The 20,094-nt window shown below is 50.1% G+C and overlaps 1 non-coding gene across 1 annotated transcript; it reads left to right on the top strand.

Annotated features, from left to right (window-relative positions):
- Positions 1-19,813: 19,813 nt before the first annotated feature.
- TRNAM-CAU (transfer RNA methionine (anticodon CAU)) lies at positions 19,814-19,885 on the top strand. Its single transcript has one exon. It is a non-coding gene; the product is annotated as a tRNA-Met (tRNA).
- Positions 19,886-20,094: the final 209 nt, after the last annotated feature.

The following is a 20,094-nucleotide window of genomic DNA, read 5'->3' on the forward strand; positions in this document are numbered from 1 at the left end:
CTGACCGGCAAGACCTCATGATGCGAACTGCTTCTGCGTCAAACGCAAGCTTTTTTCATTCCCAGCCAATGATTTATTCTTATTTCTAAGGGCCGCTCCATCAGATAGCCCAGACAGGCAGGCGTTGGTGGTATAGTGGTGAGCATAGCTGCCTTCCAAGCAGTTGACCCGGGTTCGATTCCCGGCCAACGCAGATCAAATCTTTAAATTGTTCAAAATGCATTTTTTGGAAATCAGACTCATGCTGAAAGCAAAGCTGACACACTTTTCGTGAAAATCAAAACCCCATCCAGGAAAGGTTCTTGCATCCTAGTTTCTGCAACTGTCTATCGGTGAGGGGATTGAAGCGAGCAGGGCTCCTGGCCCCTCCCCGACAAAGCCCTGACGAAGGCCTGACAAAGGCCTATTCGCCTTGCCCTGACGGGCCTTGGTCCCAGCAGGCCACCGAGCACAGCACCTCAGCCTATTAGAGTGAGGTTTCAGGATCTCTCTCATCCTGTAAACCAACATACTGAAGAAGGTGAAACGTGTGGCTGCGCTCCTCACATGCTGAAGCAGCAGCAGCCCTTTCCCTGAAGCAAAGTTCCTTCATTCCTCCCTCCCATAACCCTTAGCAGGGGATTTATGGTAATTGAGTTGAGTTTCCAAACTGGCCCTTCCTTCCTTCCTTCCCATATCTGCCAGCTCGAGAAGGCTTGTTTTGTTGCACCTGGGAAGTAAAGTATCTATTTGCGAGAGAGAGAGAATGTGAGAGAGAGACAGAGAGAGAGAGACAGAGAGAGAAGGGGAAGGGGTGTTGGCAGTTAGGGTGTGAGCTAGAGAAATGAGGCCTGTCTGCAAAAGGCCATGGGATGGGAGTGCGTGGTTGCAGGTTGTTTGGCTTTGTAAGGCCTACTGCCCGCTTCACTCGAAACTGGGTCTAGGGTTGTCGGTTTGTAGGCTGTAAAAGCCCAGAAAAGCTCTTGTTCTCCAACCAGCAGAGTGGCGCAGCGGAAGCGTGCTGGGCCCATAACCCAGAGGTCGATGGATCGAAACCATCCTCTGCTAACTTTTTTCAAATTATGTTTTTGTGTCATGGCATTAGGGCACAAAGAGCTGTAAGTGCCTGGATGCAATGTCATTCCTTGAACTTGCTGCCTCGTTCCACTCTTGCGCTAAATAGGAGAGGGTCCCAGCCCAGCCAACAAAATGTACTGTTCAATCAAACCAAACTTAAAACCAAGCTCCTTTTTTAAGGGGTCCCGGGGAAATGTTGGGCTGACCGGCAAGACCTCATGATGCGAACTGCTTCTGCGTCAAACGCAAGCTTTTTTCATTCCCAGCCAATGACTTATTCTTATTTCTAAGGGCCGCTCCATCAGATAGCCCAGACAGGCAGGCGTTGGTGGTATAGTGGTGAGCATAGCTGCCTTCCAAGCAGTTGACCCGGGTTCGATTCCCGGCCAACGCAGATCAAATCTTTAAATTGTTCAAAATGCATTTTTTGGAAATCAGACTCATGCTGAAAGCAAAGCTGACACACTTTTCGTGAAAATCAAAACCCCATCCAGGAAAGGTTCTTGCATCCTAGTTTCTGCAACTGTCTATCGGTGAGGGGATTGAAGCGAGCAGGGCTCCTGGCCCCTCCCCGACAAAGCCCTGACGAAGGCCTGACAAAGGCCTATTCGCCTTGCCCTGACGGGCCTTGGTCCCAGCAGGCCACCGAGCACAGCACCTCAGCCTATTAGAGTGAGGTTTCAGGATCTCTCTCATCCTGTAAACCAACATACTGAAGAAGGTGAAACGTGTGGCTGCGCTCCTCACATGCTGAAGCAGCAGCAGCCCTTTCCCTGAAGCAAAGTTCCTTCATTCCTCCCTCCCATAACCCTTAGCAGGGGATTTATGGTAATTGAGTTGAGTTTCCAAACTGGCCCTTCCTTCCTTCCTTCCCATATCTGCCAGCTCGAGAAGGCTTGTTTTGTTGCACCTGGGAAGTAAAGTATCTATTTGCGAGAGAGAGAGAATGAGAGAGAGAGACAGAGAGAGAGAGACAGAGAGAGAAGGGGAAGGGGTGTTGGCAGTTAGGGTGTGAGCTAGAGAAATGAGGCCTGTCTGCAAAAGGCCATGGGATGGGAGTGCGTGGTTGCAGGTTGTTTGGCTTTGTAAGGCCTACTGCCCGCTTCACTCGAAACTGGGTCTAGGGTTGTCGGTTTGTAGGCTGTAAAAGCCCAGAAAAGCTCTTGTTCTCCAACCAGCAGAGTGGCGCAGCGGAAGCGTGCTGGGCCCATAACCCAGAGGTCGATGGATCGAAACCATCCTCTGCTAACTTTTTTCAAATTATGTTTTTGTGTCATGGCATTAGGGCACAAAGAGCTGTAAGTGCCTGGATGCAATGTCATTCCTTGAACTTGCTGCCTCGTTCCACTCTTGCGCTAAATAGGAGAGGGTCCCAGCCCAGCCAACAAAATGTACTGTTCAATCAAACCAAACTTAAAACCAAGCTCCTTTTTTAAGGGGTCCCGGGGAAATGTTGGGCTGACCGGCAAGACCTCATGATGCGAACTGCTTCTGCGTCAAACGCAAGCTTTTTTCATTCCCAGCCAATGACTTATTCTTATTTCTAAGGGCCGCTCCATCAGATAGCCCAGACAGGCAGGCGTTGGTGGTATAGTGGTGAGCATAGCTGCCTTCCAAGCAGTTGACCCGGGTTCGATTCCCGGCCAACGCAGATCAAATCTTTAAATTGTTCAAAATGCATTTTTTGGAAATCAGACTCATGCTGAAAGCAAAGCTGACACACTTTTCGTGAAAATCAAAACCCCATCCAGGAAAGGTTCTTGCATCCTAGTTTCTGCAACTGTCTATCGGTGAGGGGATTGAAGCGAGCAGGGCTCCTGGCCCCTCCCCGACAAAGCCCTGACGAAGGCCTGACAAAGGCCTATTCGCCTTGCCCTGACGGGCCTTGGTCCCAGCAGGCCACCGAGCACAGCACCTCAGCCTATTAGAGTGAGGTTTCAGGATCTCTCTCATCCTGTAAACCAACATACTGAAGAAGGTGAAACGTGTGGCTGCGCTCCTCACATGCTGAAGCAGCAGCAGCCCTTTCCCTGAAGCAAAGTTCCTTCATTCCTCCCTCCCATAACCCTTAGCAGGGGATTTATGGTAATTGAGTTGAGTTTCCAAACTGGCCCTTCCTTCCTTCCTTCCCATATCTGCCAGCTCGAGAAGGCTTGTTTTGTTGCACCTGGGAAGTAAAGTATCTATTTGCGAGAGAGAGAGAATGTGAGAGAGAGACAGAGAGAGAGAGACAGAGAGAGAAGGGGAAGGGGTGTTGGCAGTTAGGGTGTGAGCTAGAGAAATGAGGCCTGTCTGCAAAAGGCCATGGGATGGGAGTGCGTGGTTGCAGGTTGTTTGGCTTTGTAAGGCCTACTGCCCGCTTCACTCGAAACTGGGTCTAGGGTTGTCGGTTTGTAGGCTGTAAAAGCCCAGAAAAGCTCTTGTTCTCCAACCAGCAGAGTGGCGCAGCGGAAGCGTGCTGGGCCCATAACCCAGAGGTCGATGGATCGAAACCATCCTCTGCTAACTTTTTTCAAATTATGTTTTTGTGTCATGGCATTAGGGCACAAAGAGCTGTAAGTGCCTGGATGCAATGTCATTCCTTGAACTTGCTGCCTCGTTCCACTCTTGCGCTAAATAGGAGAGGGTCCCAGCCCAGCCAACAAAATGTACTGTTCAATCAAACCAAACTTAAAACCAAGCTCCTTTTTTAAGGGGTCCCGGGGAAATGTTGGGCTGACCGGCAAGACCTCATGATGCGAACTGCTTCTGCGTCAAACGCAAGCTTTTTTCATTCCCAGCCAATGACTTATTCTTATTTCTAAGGGCCGCTCCATCAGATAGCCCAGACAGGCAGGCGTTGGTGGTATAGTGGTGAGCATAGCTGCCTTCCAAGCAGTTGACCCGGGTTCGATTCCCGGCCAACGCAGATCAAATCTTTAAATTGTTCAAAATGCATTTTTTGGAAATCAGACTCATGCTGAAAGCAAAGCTGACACACTTTTCGTGAAAATCAAAACCCCATCCAGGAAAGGTTCTTGCATCCTAGTTTCTGCAACTGTCTATCGGTGAGGGGATTGAAGCGAGCAGGGCTCCTGGCCCCTCCCCGACAAAGCCCTGACGAAGGCCTGACAAAGGCCTATTCGCCTTGCCCTGACGGGCCTTGGTCCCAGCAGGCCACCGAGCACAGCACCTCAGCCTATTAGAGTGAGGTTTCAGGATCTCTCTCATCCTGTAAACCAACATACTGAAGAAGGTGAAACGTGTGGCTGCGCTCCTCACATGCTGAAGCAGCAGCAGCCCTTTCCCTGAAGCAAAGTTCCTTCATTCCTCCCTCCCATAACCCTTAGCAGGGGATTTATGGTAATTGAGTTGAGTTTCCAAACTGGCCCTTCCTTCCTTCCTTCCCATATCTGCCAGCTCGAGAAGGCTTGTTTTGTTGCACCTGGGAAGTAAAGTATCTATTTGCGAGAGAGAGAGAATGAGAGAGAGAGACAGAGAGAGAGAGACAGAGAGAGAAGGGGAAGGGGTGTTGGCAGTTAGGGTGTGAGCTAGAGAAATGAGGCCTGTCTGCAAAAGGCCATGGGATGGGAGTGCGTGGTTGCAGGTTGTTTGGCTTTGTAAGGCCTACTGCCCGCTTCACTCGAAACTGGGTCTAGGGTTGTCGGTTTGTAGGCTGTAAAAGCCCAGAAAAGCTCTTGTTCTCCAACCAGCAGAGTGGCGCAGCGGAAGCGTGCTGGGCCCATAACCCAGAGGTCGATGGATCGAAACCATCCTCTGCTAACTTTTTTCAAATTTTTGTGTCATGGCATTAGGGCACAAAGAGCTGTAAGTGCCTGGATGCAATGTCATTCCTTGAACTTGCTGCCTCGTTCCACTCTTGCGCTAAATAGGAGAGGGTCCCAGCCCAGCCAACAAAATGTACTGTTCAATCAAACCAAACTTAAAACCAAGCTCCTTTTTTAAGGGGTCCCGGGGAAATGTTGGGCTGACCGGCAAGACCTCATGATGCGAACTGCTTCTGCGTCAAACGCAAGCTTTTTTCATTCCCAGCCAATGACTTATTCTTATTTCTAAGGGCCGCTCCATCAGAGAGCCCAGACAGGCAGGCGTTGGTGGTATAGTGGTGAGCATAGCTGCCTTCCAAGCAGTTGACCCGGGTTCGATTCCCGGCCAAGGCAGATCAAATCTTTAAATTGTTCAAAATGCATTTTTTGGAAATCAGACTCATGCTGAAAGCAAAGCTGACACACTTTTCGTGAAAATCAAAACCCCATCCAGGAAAGGTTCTTGCATCCTAGTTTCTGCAACTGTCTATCGGTGAGGGGATTGAAGCGAGCAGGGCTCCTGGCCCCTCCCCGACAAAGCCCTGACGAAGGCCTGACAAAGGCCTATTCGCCTTGCCCTGACGGGCCTTGGTCCCAGCAGGCCACCGAGCACAGCACCTCAGCCTATTAGAGTGAGGTTTCAGGATCTCTCTCATCCTGTAAACCAACATACTGAAGAAGGTGAAACGTGTGGCTGCGCTCCTCACATGCTGAAGCAGCAGCAGCCCTTTCCCTGAAGCAAAGTTCCTTCATTCCTCCCTCCCATAACCCTTAGCAGGGGATTTATGGTAATTGAGTTGAGTTTCCAAACTGGCCCTTCCTTCCTTCCTTCCCATATCTGCCAGCTCGAGAAGGCTTGTTTTGTTGCACCTGGGAAGTAAAGTATCTATTTGCGAGAGAGAGAGAATGAGAGAGAGAGACAGAGAGAGAGAGACAGAGAGAGAAGGGGAAGGGGTGTTGGCAGTTAGGGTGTGAGCTAGAGAAATGAGGCCTGTCTGCAAAAGGCCATGGGATGGGAGTGCGTGGTTGCAGGTTGTTTGGCTTTGTAAGGCCTACTGCCCGCTTCACTCGAAACTGGGTCTAGGGTTGTCGGTTTGTAGGCTGTAAAAGCCCAGAAAAGCTCTTGTTCTCCAACCAGCAGAGTGGCGCAGCGGAAGCGTGCTGGGCCCATAACCCAGAGGTCGATGGATCGAAACCATCCTCTGCTAACTTTTTTCAAATTATGTTTTTGTGTCATGGCATTAGGGCACAAAGAGCTGTAAGTGCCTGGATGCAATGTCATTCCTTGAACTTGCTGCCTCGTTCCACTCTTGCGCTAAATAGGAGAGGGTCCCAGCCCAGCCAACAAAATGTACTATTCAATCAAACCAAACTTAAAACCAAGCTCCTTTTTTAAGGGGTCCCGGGGAAATGTTGGGCTGACCGGCAAGACCTCATGATGCGAACTGCTTCTGCGTCAAACGCAAGCTTTTTTCATTCCCAGCCAATGACTTATTCTTATTTCTAAGGGCCGCTCCATCAGATAGCCCAGACAGGCAGGCGTTGGTGGTATAGTGGTGAGCATAGCTGCCTTCCAAGCAGTTGACCCGGGTTCGATTCCCGGCCAACGCAGATCAAATCTTTAAATTGTTCAAAATGCATTTTTTGGAAATCAGACTCATGCTGAAAGCAAAGCTGACACACTTTTCGTGAAAATCAAAACCCCATCCAGGAAAGGTTCTTGCATCCTAGTTTCTGCAACTGTCTATCGGTGAGGGGATTGAAGCGAGCAGGGCTCCTGGCCCCTCCCCGACAAAGCCCTGACGAAGGCCTGACAAAGGCCTATTCGCCTTGCCCTGACGGGCAAAGGTCCCAGCAGGCCACCGAGCACAGCTCCTCAGCCTATTAGAGTGAGGTTTCAGGATCTCTCTCATCCTGTAAACCAACATACTGAAGAAGGTGAAACGTGTGGCTGCGCTCCTCACATGCTGAAGCAGCAGCAGCCCTTTCCCTGAAGCAAAGTTCCTTCATTCCTCCCTCCCATAACCCTTAGCAGGGGATTTATGGTAATTGAGTTGAGTTTCCAAACTGGCCCTTCCTTCCTTCCTTCCCATATCTGCCAGCTCGAGAAGGCTTGTTTTGTTGCACCTGGGAAGTAAAGTATCTATTTGCGAGAGAGAGAGAATGAGAGAGAGAGACAGAGAGAGAGAGACAGAGAGAGAAGGGGAAGGGGTGTTGGCAGTTAGGGTGTGAGCTAGAGAAATGAGGCCTGTCTGCAAAAGGCCATGGGATGGGAGTGCGTGGTTGCAGGTTGTTTGGCTTTGTAAGGCCTACTGCCCGCTTCACTCGAAACTGGGTCTAGGGTTGTCGGTTTGTAGGCTGTAAAAGCCCAGAAAAGCTCTTGTTCTCCAACCAGCAGAGTGGCGCAGCGGAAGCGTGCTGGGCCCATAACCCAGAGGTCGATGGATCGAAACCATCCTCTGCTAACTTTTTTCAAATTATGTTTTTGTGTCATGGCATTAGGGCACAAAGAGCTGTAAGTGCCTGGATGCAATGTCATTCCTTGAACTTGCTGCCTCGTTCCACTCTTGCGCTAAATAGGAGAGGGTCCCAGCCCAGCCAACAAAATGTACTGTTCAATCAAACCAAACTTAAAACCAAGCTCCTTTTTTAAGGGGTCCCGGGGAAATGTTGGGCTGACCGGCAAGACCTCATGATGCGAACTGCTTCTGCGTCAAACGCAAGCTTTTTTCATTCCCAGCCAATGACTTATTCTTATTTCTAAGGGCCGCTCCATCAGATAGCCCAGACAGGCAGGCGTTGGTGGTATAGTGGTGAGCATAGCTGCCTTCCAAGCAGTTGACCCGGGTTCGATTCCCGGCCAACGCAGATCAAATCTTTAAATTGTTCAAAATGCATTTTTTGGAAATCAGACTCATGCTGAAAGCAAAGCTGACACACCTTTCGTGAAAATCAAAACCCCATCCAGGAAAGGTTCTTGCATCCTAGTTTCTGCAACTGTCTATCGGTGAGGGGATTGAAGCGAGCAGGGCTCCTGGCCCCTCCCCGACAAAGCCCTGACGAAGGCCTGACAAAGGCCTATTCGCCTTGCCCTGACGGGCCTTGGTCCCAGCAGGCCACCGAGCACAGCACCTCAGCCTATTAGAGTGAGGTTTCAGGATCTCTCTCATCCTGTAAACCAACATACTGAAGAAGGTGAAACGTGTGGCTGCGCTCCTCACATGCTGAAGCAGCAGCAGCCCTTTCCCTGAAGCAAAGTTCCTTCATTCCTCCCTCCCATAACCCTTAGCAGGGGATTTATGGTAATTGAGTTGAGTTTCCAAACTGGCCCTTCCTTCCTTCCTTCCCATATCTGCCAGCTCGAGAAGGCTTGTTTTGTTGCACCTGGGAAGTAAAGTATCTATTTGCGAGAGAGAGAGAATGAGAGAGAGAGACAGAGAGAGAGAGACAGAGAGAGAAGGGGAAGGGGTGTTGGCAGTTAGGGTGTGAGCTAGAGAAATGAGGCCTGTCTGCAAAAGGCCATGGGATGGGAGTGCGTGGTTGCAGGTTGTTTGGCGTTGTAAGGCCTACTGCCCGCTTCACTCGAAACTGGGTCTAGGGTTGTCGGTTTGTAGGCTGTAAAAGCCCAGAAAAGCTGTTGTTCTCCAACCAGCAGAGTGGCGCGGCGGAAGCGTGCTGGGCCCATAACCCAGAGGTCGATGGATCGAAACCATCCTCTGCTAACTTTTTTCAAATTATGTTTTTGTGTCATGGCATTAGGGCACAAAGAGCTGTAAGTGCCTGGATGCAATGTCATTCCTTGAACTTGCTGCCTCGTTCCACTCTTGCGCTAAATAGGAGAGGGTCCCAGCCCAGCCAACAAAATGTACTGTTCAATCAAACCAAACTTAAAACCAAGCTCCTTTTTTAAGGGGTCCCGGGGAAATGTTGGGCTGACCGGCAAGACCTCATGATGCGAACTGCTTCTGCGTCAAACGCAAGCTTTTTTCATTCCCAGCCAATGACTTATTCTTATTTCTAAGGGCCGCTCCATCAGATAGCCCAGACAGGCAGGCATTGGTGGTATAGTGGTGAGCATAGCTGCCTTCCAAGCAGTTGACCCGGGTTCGATTCCCGGCCAACGCAGATCAAATCTTTAAATTGTTCAAAATGCATTTTTTGGAAATCAGACTCATGCTGAAAGCAAAGCTGACACACTTTTCGTGAAAATCAAAACCCCATCCAGGAAAGGTTCTTGCATCCTAGTTTCTGCAACTGTCTATCGGTGAGGGGATTGAAGCGAGCAGGGCTCCTGGCCCCTCCCCGACAAAGCCCTGACGAAGGCCTGACAAAGGCCTATTCGCCTTGCCCTGACGGGCCTTGGTCCCAGCAGGCCACCGAGCACAGCACCTCAGCCTATTAGAGTGAGGTTTCAGGATCTCTCTCATCCTGTAAACCAACATACTGAAGAAGGTGAAACGTGTGGCTGCGCTCCTCACATGCTGAAGCAGCAGCAGCCCTTTCCCTGAAGCAAAGTTCCTTCATTCCTCCCTCCCATAACCCTTAGCAGGGGATTTATGGTAATTGAGTTGAGTTTCCAAACTGGCCCTTCCTTCCTTCCTTCCCATATCTGCCAGCTCGAGAAGGCTTGTTTTGTTGCACCTGGGAAGTAAAGTATCTATTTGCGAGAGAGAGAGAATGAGAGAGAGAGACAGAGAGAGAAGGGGAAGGGGTGTTGGCAGTTAGGGTGTGAGCTAGAGAAATGAGGCCTGTCTGCAAAAGGCCATGGGATGGGAGTGCGTGGTTGCAGGTTGTTTGGCTTTGTAAGGCCTACTGCCCGCTTCACTCGAAACTGGGTCTAGGGTTGTCGGTTTGTAGGCTGTAAAAGCCCAGAAAAGCTCTTATTCTCCAACCAGCAGAGTGGCGCAGCGGAAGCGTGCTGGGCCCATAACCCAGAGGTCGATGGATCGAAACCATCCTCTGCTAACTTTTTTCAAATTATGTTTTTGTGTCATGGCATTAGGGCACAAAGAGCTGTAAGTGCCTGGATGCAATGTCATTCCTTGAACTTGCTGCCTCGTTCCACTCTTGCGCTAAATAGGAGAGGGTCCCAGCCCAGCCAACAAAATGTACTGTTCAATCAAACCAAACTTAAAACCAAGCTCCTTTTTTAAGGGGTCCCGGGGAAATGTTGGGCTGACCGGCAAGACCTCATGATGCGAACTGCTTCTGCGTCAAACGCAAGCTTTTTTCATTCCCAGCCAATGACTTATTCTTATTTCTAAGGGCCGCTCCATCAGATAGCCCAGACAGGCAGGCGTTGGTGGTATAGTGGTGAGCATAGCTGCCTTCCAAGCAGTTGACCCGGGTTCGATTCCCGGCCAACGCAGATCAAATCTTTAAATTGTTCAAAATGCATTTTTTGGAAATCAGACTCATGCTGAAAGCAAAGCTGACACACTTTTCGTGAAAATCAAAACCCCATCCAGGAAAGGTTCTTGCATCCTAGTTTCTGCAACTGTCTATCGGTGAGGGGATTGAAGCGAGCAGGGCTCCTGGCCCCTCCCCGACAAAGCCCTGACAAAGGCCTGACAAAGGCCTATTCGCCTTGCCCTGACGGGCCTTGGTCCCAGCAGGCCACCGAGCACAGCACCTCAGCCTATTAGAGTGAGGTTTCAGGATCTCTCTCATCCTGTAAACCAACATACTGAAGAAGGTGAAACGTGTGGCTGCGCTCCTCACATGCTGAAGCAGCAGCAGCCCTTTCCCTGAAGCAAAGTTCCTTCATTCCTCCCTCCCATAACCCTTAGCAGGGGATTTATGGTAATTGAGTTGAGTTTCCAAACTGGCCCTTCCTTCCTTCCTTCCCATATCTGCCAGCTCGAGAAGGCTTGTTTTGTTGCACCTGGGAAGTAAAGTATCTATTTGCGAGAGAGAGAGAATGAGAGAGAGAGACAGAGAGAGAGAGACAGATAGAGAAGGGGAAGGGGTGTTGGCAGTTAGGGTGTGAGCTAGAGAAATGAGGCCTGTCTGCAAAAGGCCATGGGATGGGAGTGCGTGGTTGCAGGTTGTTTGGCTTTGTAAGGCCTACTGCCCGCTTCACTCGAAACTGGGTCTAGGGTTGTCGGTTTGTAGGCTGTAAAAGCCCAGAAAAGCTCTTGTTCTCCAACCAGCAGAGTGGCGCAGCGGAAGCGTGCTGGGCCCATAACCCAGAGGTCGATGGATCGAAACCATCCTCTGCTAACCTTTTTCAAATTATGTTTTTGTGTCATGGCATTAGGGCACAAAGAGCTGTAAGTGCCTGGATGCAATGTCATTCCTTGAACTTGCTGCCTCGTTCCACTCTTGCGCTAAATAAGAGAGGGTCCCAGCCCAGCCAACAAAATGTACTGTTCAATCAAACCAAACTTAAAACCAAGCTCCTTTTTTAAGGGGTCCCGGGGAAATGTTGGGCTGACCGGCAAGACCTCATGATGCGAACTGCTTCTGCGTCAAACGCAAGCTTTTTTCATTCCCAGCCAATGACTTATTCTTATTTCTAAGGGCCGCTCCATCAGATAGCCCAGACAGGCAGGCGTTGGTGGTATAGTGGTGAGCATAGCTGCCTTCCAAGCAGTTGACCCGGGTTCGATTCCCGGCCAACGCAGATCAAATCTTTAAATTGTTCAAAATGCATTTTTTGGAAATCAGACTCATGCTGAAAGCAAAGCTGACACACTTTTCGTGAAAATCAAAACCCCATCCAGGAAAGGTTCTTGCATCCTAGTTTCTGCAACTGTCTATCGGTGAGGGGATTGAAGCGAGCAGGGCTCCTGGCCCCTCCCCGACAAAGCCCTGACGAAGGCCTGACAAAGGCCTATTCGCCTTGCCCTGACGGGCCTTGGTCCCAGCAGGCCACCGAGCACAGCACCTCAGCCTATTAGAGTGAGGTTTCAGGATCTCTCTCATCCTGTAAACCAACATACTGAAGAAGGTGAAACGTGTGGCTGCGCTCCTCACATGCTGAAGCAGCAGCAGCCCTTTCCCTGAAGCAAAGTTCCTTCATTCCTCCCTCCCATAACCCTTAGCAGGGGATTTATGGTAATTGAGTTGAGTTTCCAAACTGGCCCTTCCTTCCTTCCTTCCCATATCTGCCAGCTCGAGAAGGCTTGTTTTGTTGCACCTGGGAAGTAAAGTATCTATTTGCGAGAGAGAGAGAATGAGAGAGAGAGACAGAGAGAGAGAGACAGAGAGAGAAGGGGAAGGGGTGTTGGCAGTTAGGGTGTGAGCTAGAGAAATGAGGCCTGTCTGCAAAAGGCCATGGGATGGGAGTGCGTGGTTGCAGGTTGTTTGGCTTTGTAAGGCCTACTGCCCGCTTCACTCGAAACTGGGTCTAGGGTTGTCGGTTTGTAGGCTGTAAAAGCCCAGAAAAGCTCTTGTTCTCCAACCAGCAGAGTGGCGCAGCGGAAGCGTGCTGGGCCCATAACCCAGAGGTCGATGGATCGAAACCATCCTCTGCTAACTTTTTTCAAATTATGTTTTTGTGTCATGGCATTAGGGCACAAAGAGCTGTAAGTGCCTGGATGCAATGTCATTCCTTGAACTTGCTGCCTCGTTCCACTCTTGCGCTAAATAGGAGAGGGTCCCAGCCCAGCCAACAAAATGTACTGTTCAATCAAACCAAACTTAAAACCAAGCTCCTTTTTTAAGGGGTCCCGGGGAAATGTTGGGCTGACCGGCAAGACCTCATGATGCGAACTGCTTCTGCGTCAAACGCAAGCTTTTTTAATTCCCAGCCAATGACTTATTCTTATTTCTAAGGGCCGCTCCATCAGATAGCCCAGACAGGCAGGCAGGCGTTGGTGGTATAGTGGTGAGCATAGCTGCCTTCCAAGCAGTTGACCCGGGTTCGATTCCCGGCCAACGCAGATCAAATCTTTAAATTGTTCAAAATGCATTTTTTGGAAATCAGACTCATGCTGAAAGCAAAGCTGACACACTTTTCGTGAAAATCAAAACCCCATCCAGGAAAGGTTCTTGCATCCTAGTTTCTGCAACTGTCTATCGGTGAGGGGATCGAAGCGAGCAGGGCTCCTGGCCCCTCCCCGACAAAGCCCCGACAAAGCCCTGACAAAGGCCTGACAAAGGCCTATTCGCCTTGCCCTGACGGGCCTTGGTCCCAGCAGGCCACCGAGCACAGCACCTCAGCCTATTAGAGTGAGGTTTCAGGATCTCTCTCATCCTGTAAACCAACATACTGAAGAAGGTGAAACGTGTGGCTGCGCTCCTCACATGCTGAAGCAGCAGCAGCCCTTTCCCTGAAGCAAAGTTCCTTCATTCCTCCCTCCCATAACCCTTAGCAGGGGATTTATGGTAATTGAGTTGAGTTTCCAAACTGGCCCTTCCTTCCTTCCTTCCCATATCTGCCAGCTCGAGAAGGCTTGTTTTGTTGCACCTGGGAAGTAAAGTATCTATTTGCGAGAGAGAGAGAATGAGAGAGAGAGACAGAGAGAGAGAGACAGAGAGAGAAGGGGAAGGGGTGTTGGCAGTTAGGGTGTGAGCTAGAGAAATGAGGCCTGTCTGCAAAAGGCCATGGGATGGGAGTGCGTGGTTGCAGGTTGTTTGGCTTTGTAAGGCCTACTGCCCGCTTCACTCGAAACTGGGTCTAGGGTTGTCGGTTTGTAGGCTGTAAAAGCCCAGAAAAGCTCTTGTTCTCCAACCAGCAGAGTGGCGCAGCGGAAGCGTGCTGGGCCCATAACCCAGAGGTCGATGGATCGAAACCATCCTCTGCTAACTTTTTTCAAATTATGTTTTTGTGTCATGGCATTAGGGCACAAAGAGCTGTAAGTGCCTGGATGCAATGTCATTCCTTGAACTTGCTGCCTCGTTCCACTCTTGCGCTAAATAGGAGAGGGTCCCAGCCCAGCCAACAAAATGTACTGTTCAATCAAACCAAACTTAAAACCAAGCTCCTTTTTTAAGGGGTCCCGGGGAAATGTTGGGCTGACCGGCAAGACCTCATGATGCGAACTGCTTCTGCGTCAAACGCAAGCTTTTTTCATTCCCAGCCAATGACTTATTCTTATTTCTAAGGGCCGCTCCATCAGATAGCCCAGACAGGCAGGCGTTGGTGGTATAGTGGTGAGCATAGCTGCCTTCCAAGCAGTTGACCCGGGTTCGATTCCCGGCCAACGCAGATCAAATCTTTAAATTGTTCAAAATGCATTTTTTGGAAATCAGACTCATGCTGAAAGCAAAGCTGACACACTTTTTCGTGAAAATCAAAACCCCATCCAGGAAAGGTTCTTGCATCCTAGTTTCTGCAACTGTCTATCGGTGAGGGGATTGAAGCGAGCAGGGCTCCTGGCCCCTCCCCGACAAAGCCCTGACGAAGGCCTGACAAAGGCCTATTCGCCTTGCCCTGACGGGCCTTGGTCCCAGCAGGCCACCGAGCACAGCACCTCAGCCTATTAGAGTGAGGTTTCAGGATCTCTCTCATCCTGTAAACCAACATACTGAAGAAGGTGAAACGTGTGGCTGCGCTCCTCACATGCTGAAGCAGCAGCAGCCCTTTCCCTGAAGCAAAGTTCCTTCATTCCTCCCTCCCATAACCCTTAGCAGGGGATTTATGGTAATTGAGTTGAGTTTCCAAACTGGCCCTTCCTTCCTTCCTTCCCATATCTGCCAGCTCGAGAAGGCTTGTTTTGTTGCACCTGGGAAGTAAAGTATCTATTTGCGAGAGAGAGAGAATGAGAGAGAGAGACAGAGAGAGAGAGACAGAGAGAGAAGGGGAAGGGGTGTTGGCAGTTAGGGTGTGAGCTAGAGAAATGAGGCCTGTCTGCAAAAGGCCATGGGATGGGAGTGCGTGGTTGCAGGTTGTTTGGCTTTGTAAGGCCTACTGCCCGCTTCACTCGAAACTGGGTCTAGGGTTGTCGGTTTGTAGGCTGTAAAAGCCCAGAAAAGCTCTTGTTCTCCAACCAGCAGAGTGGTGCAGCGGAAGCGTGCTGGGCCCATAACCCAGAGGTCGATGGATCGAAACCATCCTCTGCTAACTTTTTTCAAATTATGTTTTTGTGTCATGGCATTAGGGCACAAAGAGCTGTAAGTGCCTGGATGCAATGTCATTCCTTGAACTTGCTGCCTCGTTCCACTCTTGCGCTAAATAGGAGAGGGTCCCAGCCCAGCCAACAAAATGTACTGTTCAATCAAACCAAACTTAAAACCAAGCTCCTTTTTTAAGGGGTCCCGGGGAAATGTTGGGCTGACCGGCAAGACCTCATGATGCGAACTGCTTCTGCGTCAAACGCAAGCTTTTTTCATTCCCAGCCAATGACTTATTCTTATTTCTAAGGGCTGCTCCATCAGATAGCCCAGACAGGCAGGCGTTGGTGGTATAGTGGTGAGCATAGCTGCCTTCCAAGCAGTTGACCCGGGTTCGATTCCCGGCCAAGGCAGATCAAATCTTTAAATTGTTCAAAATGCATTTTTTGGAAATCAGACTCATGCTGAAAGCAAAGCTGACACACTTTTCGTGAAAATCAAAACCCCATCCAGGAAAGGTTCTTGCATCCTAGTTTCTGCAACTGTCTATCGGTGAGGGGATTGAAGCGAGCAGGGCTCCTGGCCCCTCCCCGACAAAGCCCTGACGAAGGCCTGACAAAGGCCTATTCGCCTTGCCCTGACGGGCCTTGGTCCCAGCAGGCCACCGAGCACAGCACCTCAGCCTATTAGAGTGAGGTTTCAGGATCTCTCTCATCCTGTAAACCAACATACTGAAGAAGGTGAAACGTGTGGCTGCGCTCCTCACATGCTGAAGCAGCAGCAGCCCTTTCCCTGAAGCAAAGTTCCTTCATTCCTCCCTCCCATAACCCTTAGCAGGGGATTTATGGTAATTGAGTTGAGTTTCCAAACTGGCCCTTCCTTCCTTCCTTCCCATATCTGCCAGCTCGAGAAGGCTTGTTTTGTTGCACCTGGGAAGTAAAGTATCTATTTGCGAGAGAGAGAGAATGAGAGAGAGAGACAGAGAGAGAGAGACAGAGAGAGAAGGGGAAGGGGTGTTGGCAGTTAGGGTGTGAGCTAGAGAAATGAGGCCTGTCTGCAAAAGGCCATGGGATGGGAGTGCGTGGTTGCAGGTTGTTTGGCTTTGTAAGGCCTACTGCCCGCTTCACTCGAAACTGGGTCTAGGGTTGTCGGTTTGTAGGCTGTAAAAGCCCAGAAAAGCTCTTGTTCTCCAACCAGCAGAGTGGCGCAGCGGAAGCGTGCTGGGCCCATAACCCAGAGGTCGATGGATCGAAACCATCCTCTGCTAACTTTTTTCAAATTATGTTTTTGTGTCATGGCATTAGGGCACAAAGAGCTGTAAGTGCCTGGATGCAATGTCATTCCTTGAACTTGCTGCCTCGTTCCACTCTTGCGCTAAATAGGAGAGGGTCCCAGCCCAGCCAACAAAATGTACTGTTCAATCAAACCAAACTTAAAACCAAGCTCCTTTTTTAAGGGGTCCCGGGGAAATGTTGGGCTGACCGGCAAGACCTCATGATGCGAACTGCTTCTGCGTCAAACGCAAGCTTTTTTCATTCCCAGCCAATGACTTATTCTTATTTCTAAGGGCTGCTCCATCAGATAGCCCAGACAGGCAGGCGTTGGTGGTATAGTGGTGAGCATAGCTGCCTTCCAAGCAGTTGACCCGGGTTCGATTCCCGGCCAAGGCAGATCAAATCTTTAAATTGTTCAAAATGCATTTTTTGGAAATCAGACTCATGCTGAAAGCAAAGCTGACACACTTTTCGTGAAAATCAAAACCCCATCCAGGAAAGGTTCTTGCATCCTAGTTTCTGCAACTGTCTATCGGTGAGGGGATTGAAGCGAGCAGGGCTCCTGGCCCCTCCCCGACAAAGCCCTGACGAAGGCCTGACAAAGGCCTATTCGCCTTGCCCTGACGGGCCTTGGTCCCAGCAGGCCACCGAGCACAGCACCTCAGCCTATTAGAGTGAGGTTTCAGGATCTCTCTCATCCTGTAAACCAACATACTGAAGAAGGTGAAACGTGTGGCTGCGCTCCTCACATGCTGAAGCAGCAGCAGCCCTTTCCCTGAAGCAAAGTTCCTTCATTCCTCCCTCCCATAACCCTTAGCAGGGGATTTATGGTAATTGAGTTGAGTTTCCAAACTGGCCCTTCCTTCCTTCCTTCCCATATCTGCCAGCTCGAGAAGGCTTGTTTTGTTGCACCTGGGAAGTAAAGTATCTATTTGCGAGAGAGAGAGAATGAGAGAGAGAGACAGAGAGAGAGAGACAGAGAGAGAAGGGGAAGGGGTGTTGGCAGTTAGGGTGTGAGCTAGAGAAATGAGGCCTGTCTGCAAAAGGCCATGGGATGGGAGTGCGTGGTTGCAGGTTGTTTGGCTTTGTAAGGCCTACTGCCCGCTTCACTCGAAACTGGGTCTAGGGTTGTCGGTTTGTAGGCTGTAAAAGCCCAGAAAAGCTCTTGTTCTCCAACCAGCAGAGTGGCGCAGCGGAAGCGTGCTGGGCCCATAACCCAGAGGTCGATGGATCGAAACCATCCTCTGCTAACTTTTTTCAAATTATGTTTTTGTGTCATGGCATTAGGGCACAAAGAGCTGTAAGTGCCTGGATGCAATGTCATTCCTTGAACTTGCTGCCTCGTTCCACTCTTGCGCTAAATAGGAGAGGGTCCCAGCCCAGCCAACAAAATGTACTGTTCAATCAAACCAAACTTAAAACCAAGCTCCTTTTTTAAGGGGTCCCGGGGAAATGTTGGGCTGACCGGCAAGACCTCATGATGCGAACTGCTTCTGCGTCAAACGCAAGCTTTTTTCATTCCCAGCCAATGACTTATTCTTATTTCTAAGGGCCGCTCCATCAGAGAGCCCAGACAGGCAGGCGTTGGTGGTATAGTGGTGAGCATAGCTGCCTTCCAAGCAGTTGACCCGGGTTCAATTCCAGGCCAACGCAGATCAAATCTTTAAATTGTTCAAAATGCATTTTTTGGAAATCAGACTCATGCTGAAAGCAAAGCTGACACACTTTTCGTGAAAATCAAAACCCCATCCAGGAAAGGTTCTTGCATCCTAGTTTCTGCAACTGTCTATCGGTGAGGGGATTGAAGCGAGCAGGGCTCCTGGCCCCTCCCCGACAAAGCCCTGACGAAGGCCTGACAAAGGCCTATTCGCCTTGCCCTGACGGGCCTTGGTCCCAGCAGGCCACCGAGCACAGCACCTCAGCCTATTAGAGTGAGGTTTCAGGATCTCTCTCATCCTGTAAACCAACATACTGAAGAAGGTGAAACGTGTGGCTGCGCTCCTCACATGCTGAAGCAGCAGCAGCCCTTTCCCTGAAGCAAAGTTCCTTCATTCCTCCCTCCCATAACCCTTAGCAGGGGATTTATGGTAATTGAGTTGAGTTTCCAAACTGGCCCTTCCTTCCTTCCTTCCCATATCTGCCAGCTCGAGAAGGCTTGTTTTGTTGCACCTGGGAAGTAAAGTATCTATTTGCGAGAGAGAGAGAATGAGAGAGAGAGACAGAGAGAGAGAGACAGAGAGAGAAGGGGAAGGGGTGTTGGCAGTTAGGGTGTGAGCTAGAGAAATGAGGCCTGTCTGCAAAAGGCCATGGGATGGGAGTGCGTGGTTGCAGGTTGTTTGGCTTTGTAAGGCCTACTGCCCGCTTCACTCGAAACTGGGTCTAGGGTTGTCGGTTTGTAGGCTGTAAAAGCCCAGAAAAGCTCTTGTTCTCCAACCAGCAGAGTGGCGCAGCGGAAGCGTGCTGGGCCCATAACCCAGAGGTCGATGGATCGAAACCATCCTCTGCTAACTTTTTTCAAATTATGTTTTTGTGTCATGGCATTAGGGCACAAAGAGCTGTAAGTGCCTGGATGCAATGTCATTCCTTGAACTTGCTGCCTCGTTCCACTCTTGCGCTAAATAGGAGAGGGTCCCAGCCCAGCCAACAAAATGTACTGTTCAATCAAACCAAACTTAAAACCAAGCTCCTTTTTTAAGGGGTCCCGGGGAAATGTTGGGCTGACCGGCAAGACCTCATGATGCGAACTGCTTCTGCGTCAAACGCAAGCTTTTTTCATTCCCAGCCAATGACTTATTCTTATTTCTAAGGGCCGCTCCATCAGATAGCCCAGACAGGCAGGCGTTGGTGGTATAGTGGTGAGCATAGCTGCCTTCCAAGCAGTTGACCCGGGTTCGATTCCCGGCCAACGCAGATCAAATCTTTAAATTGTTCAAAATGCATTTTTTGGAAATCAGACTCATGCTGAAAGCAAAGCTGACACACTTTTCGTGAAAATCAAAACCCCATCCAGGAAAGGTTCTTGCATCCTAGTTTCTGCAACTGTCTATCGGTGAGGGGATTGAAGCGAGCAGGGCTCCTGGCCCCTCCCCGACAAAGCCCTGACGAAGGCCTGACAAAGGCCTATTCGCCTTGCCCTGACGGGCCTTGGTCCCAGCAGGCCACCGAGCACAGCACCTCAGCCTATTAGAGTGAGGTTTCAGGATCTCTCTCATCCTGTAAACCAACATACTGAAGAAGGTGAAACGTGTGGCTGCGCTCCTCACATGCTGAAGCAGCAGCAGCCCTTTCCCTGAAGCAAAGTTCCTTCATTCCTCCCTCCCATAACCCTTAGCAGGGGATTTATGGTAATTGAGTTGAGTTTCCAAACTGGCCCTTCCTTCCTTCCTTCCCATATCTGCCAGCTCGAGAAGGCTTGTTTTGTTGCACCTGGGAAGTAAAGTATCTATTTGCGAGAGAGAGAGAATGAGAGAGAGAGACAGAGAGAGAAGGGGAAGGGGTGTTGGCAGTTAGGGTGTGAGCTAGAGAAATGAGGCCTGTCTGCAAAAGGCCATGGGATGGGAGTGCGTGGTTGCAGGTTGTTTGGCTTTGTAAGGCCTACTGCCCGCTTCACTCGAAACTGGGTCTAGGGTTGTCGGTTTGTAGGCTGTAAAAGCCCAGAAAAGCTCTTGTTCTCCAACCAGCAGAGTGGCGCAGTGGAAGCGTGCTGGGCCCATAACCCAGAGGTCGATGGATCGAAACCATCCTCTGCTAACTTTTTTCAAATTATGTTTTTGTGTCATGGCATTAGGGCACAAAGAGCTGTAAGTGCCTGGATGCAATGTCATTCCTTGAACTTGCTGCCTCGTTCCACTCTTGCGCTAAATAGGAGAGGGTCCCAGCCCAGCCAACAAAATGTACTGTTCAATCAAACCAAACTTAAAACCAAGCTCCTTTTTTAAGGGGTCCCGGGGAAATGTTGG

This window comes from Ambystoma mexicanum, chromosome 6q (genome assembly GCF_040938575.1).
Source record: "Ambystoma mexicanum isolate Mex_15411 chromosome 6q, UKY_AmexF1_1, whole genome shotgun sequence".
Classification (NCBI taxonomy): domain Eukaryota; kingdom Metazoa; phylum Chordata; class Amphibia; order Caudata; family Ambystomatidae; genus Ambystoma; species Ambystoma mexicanum.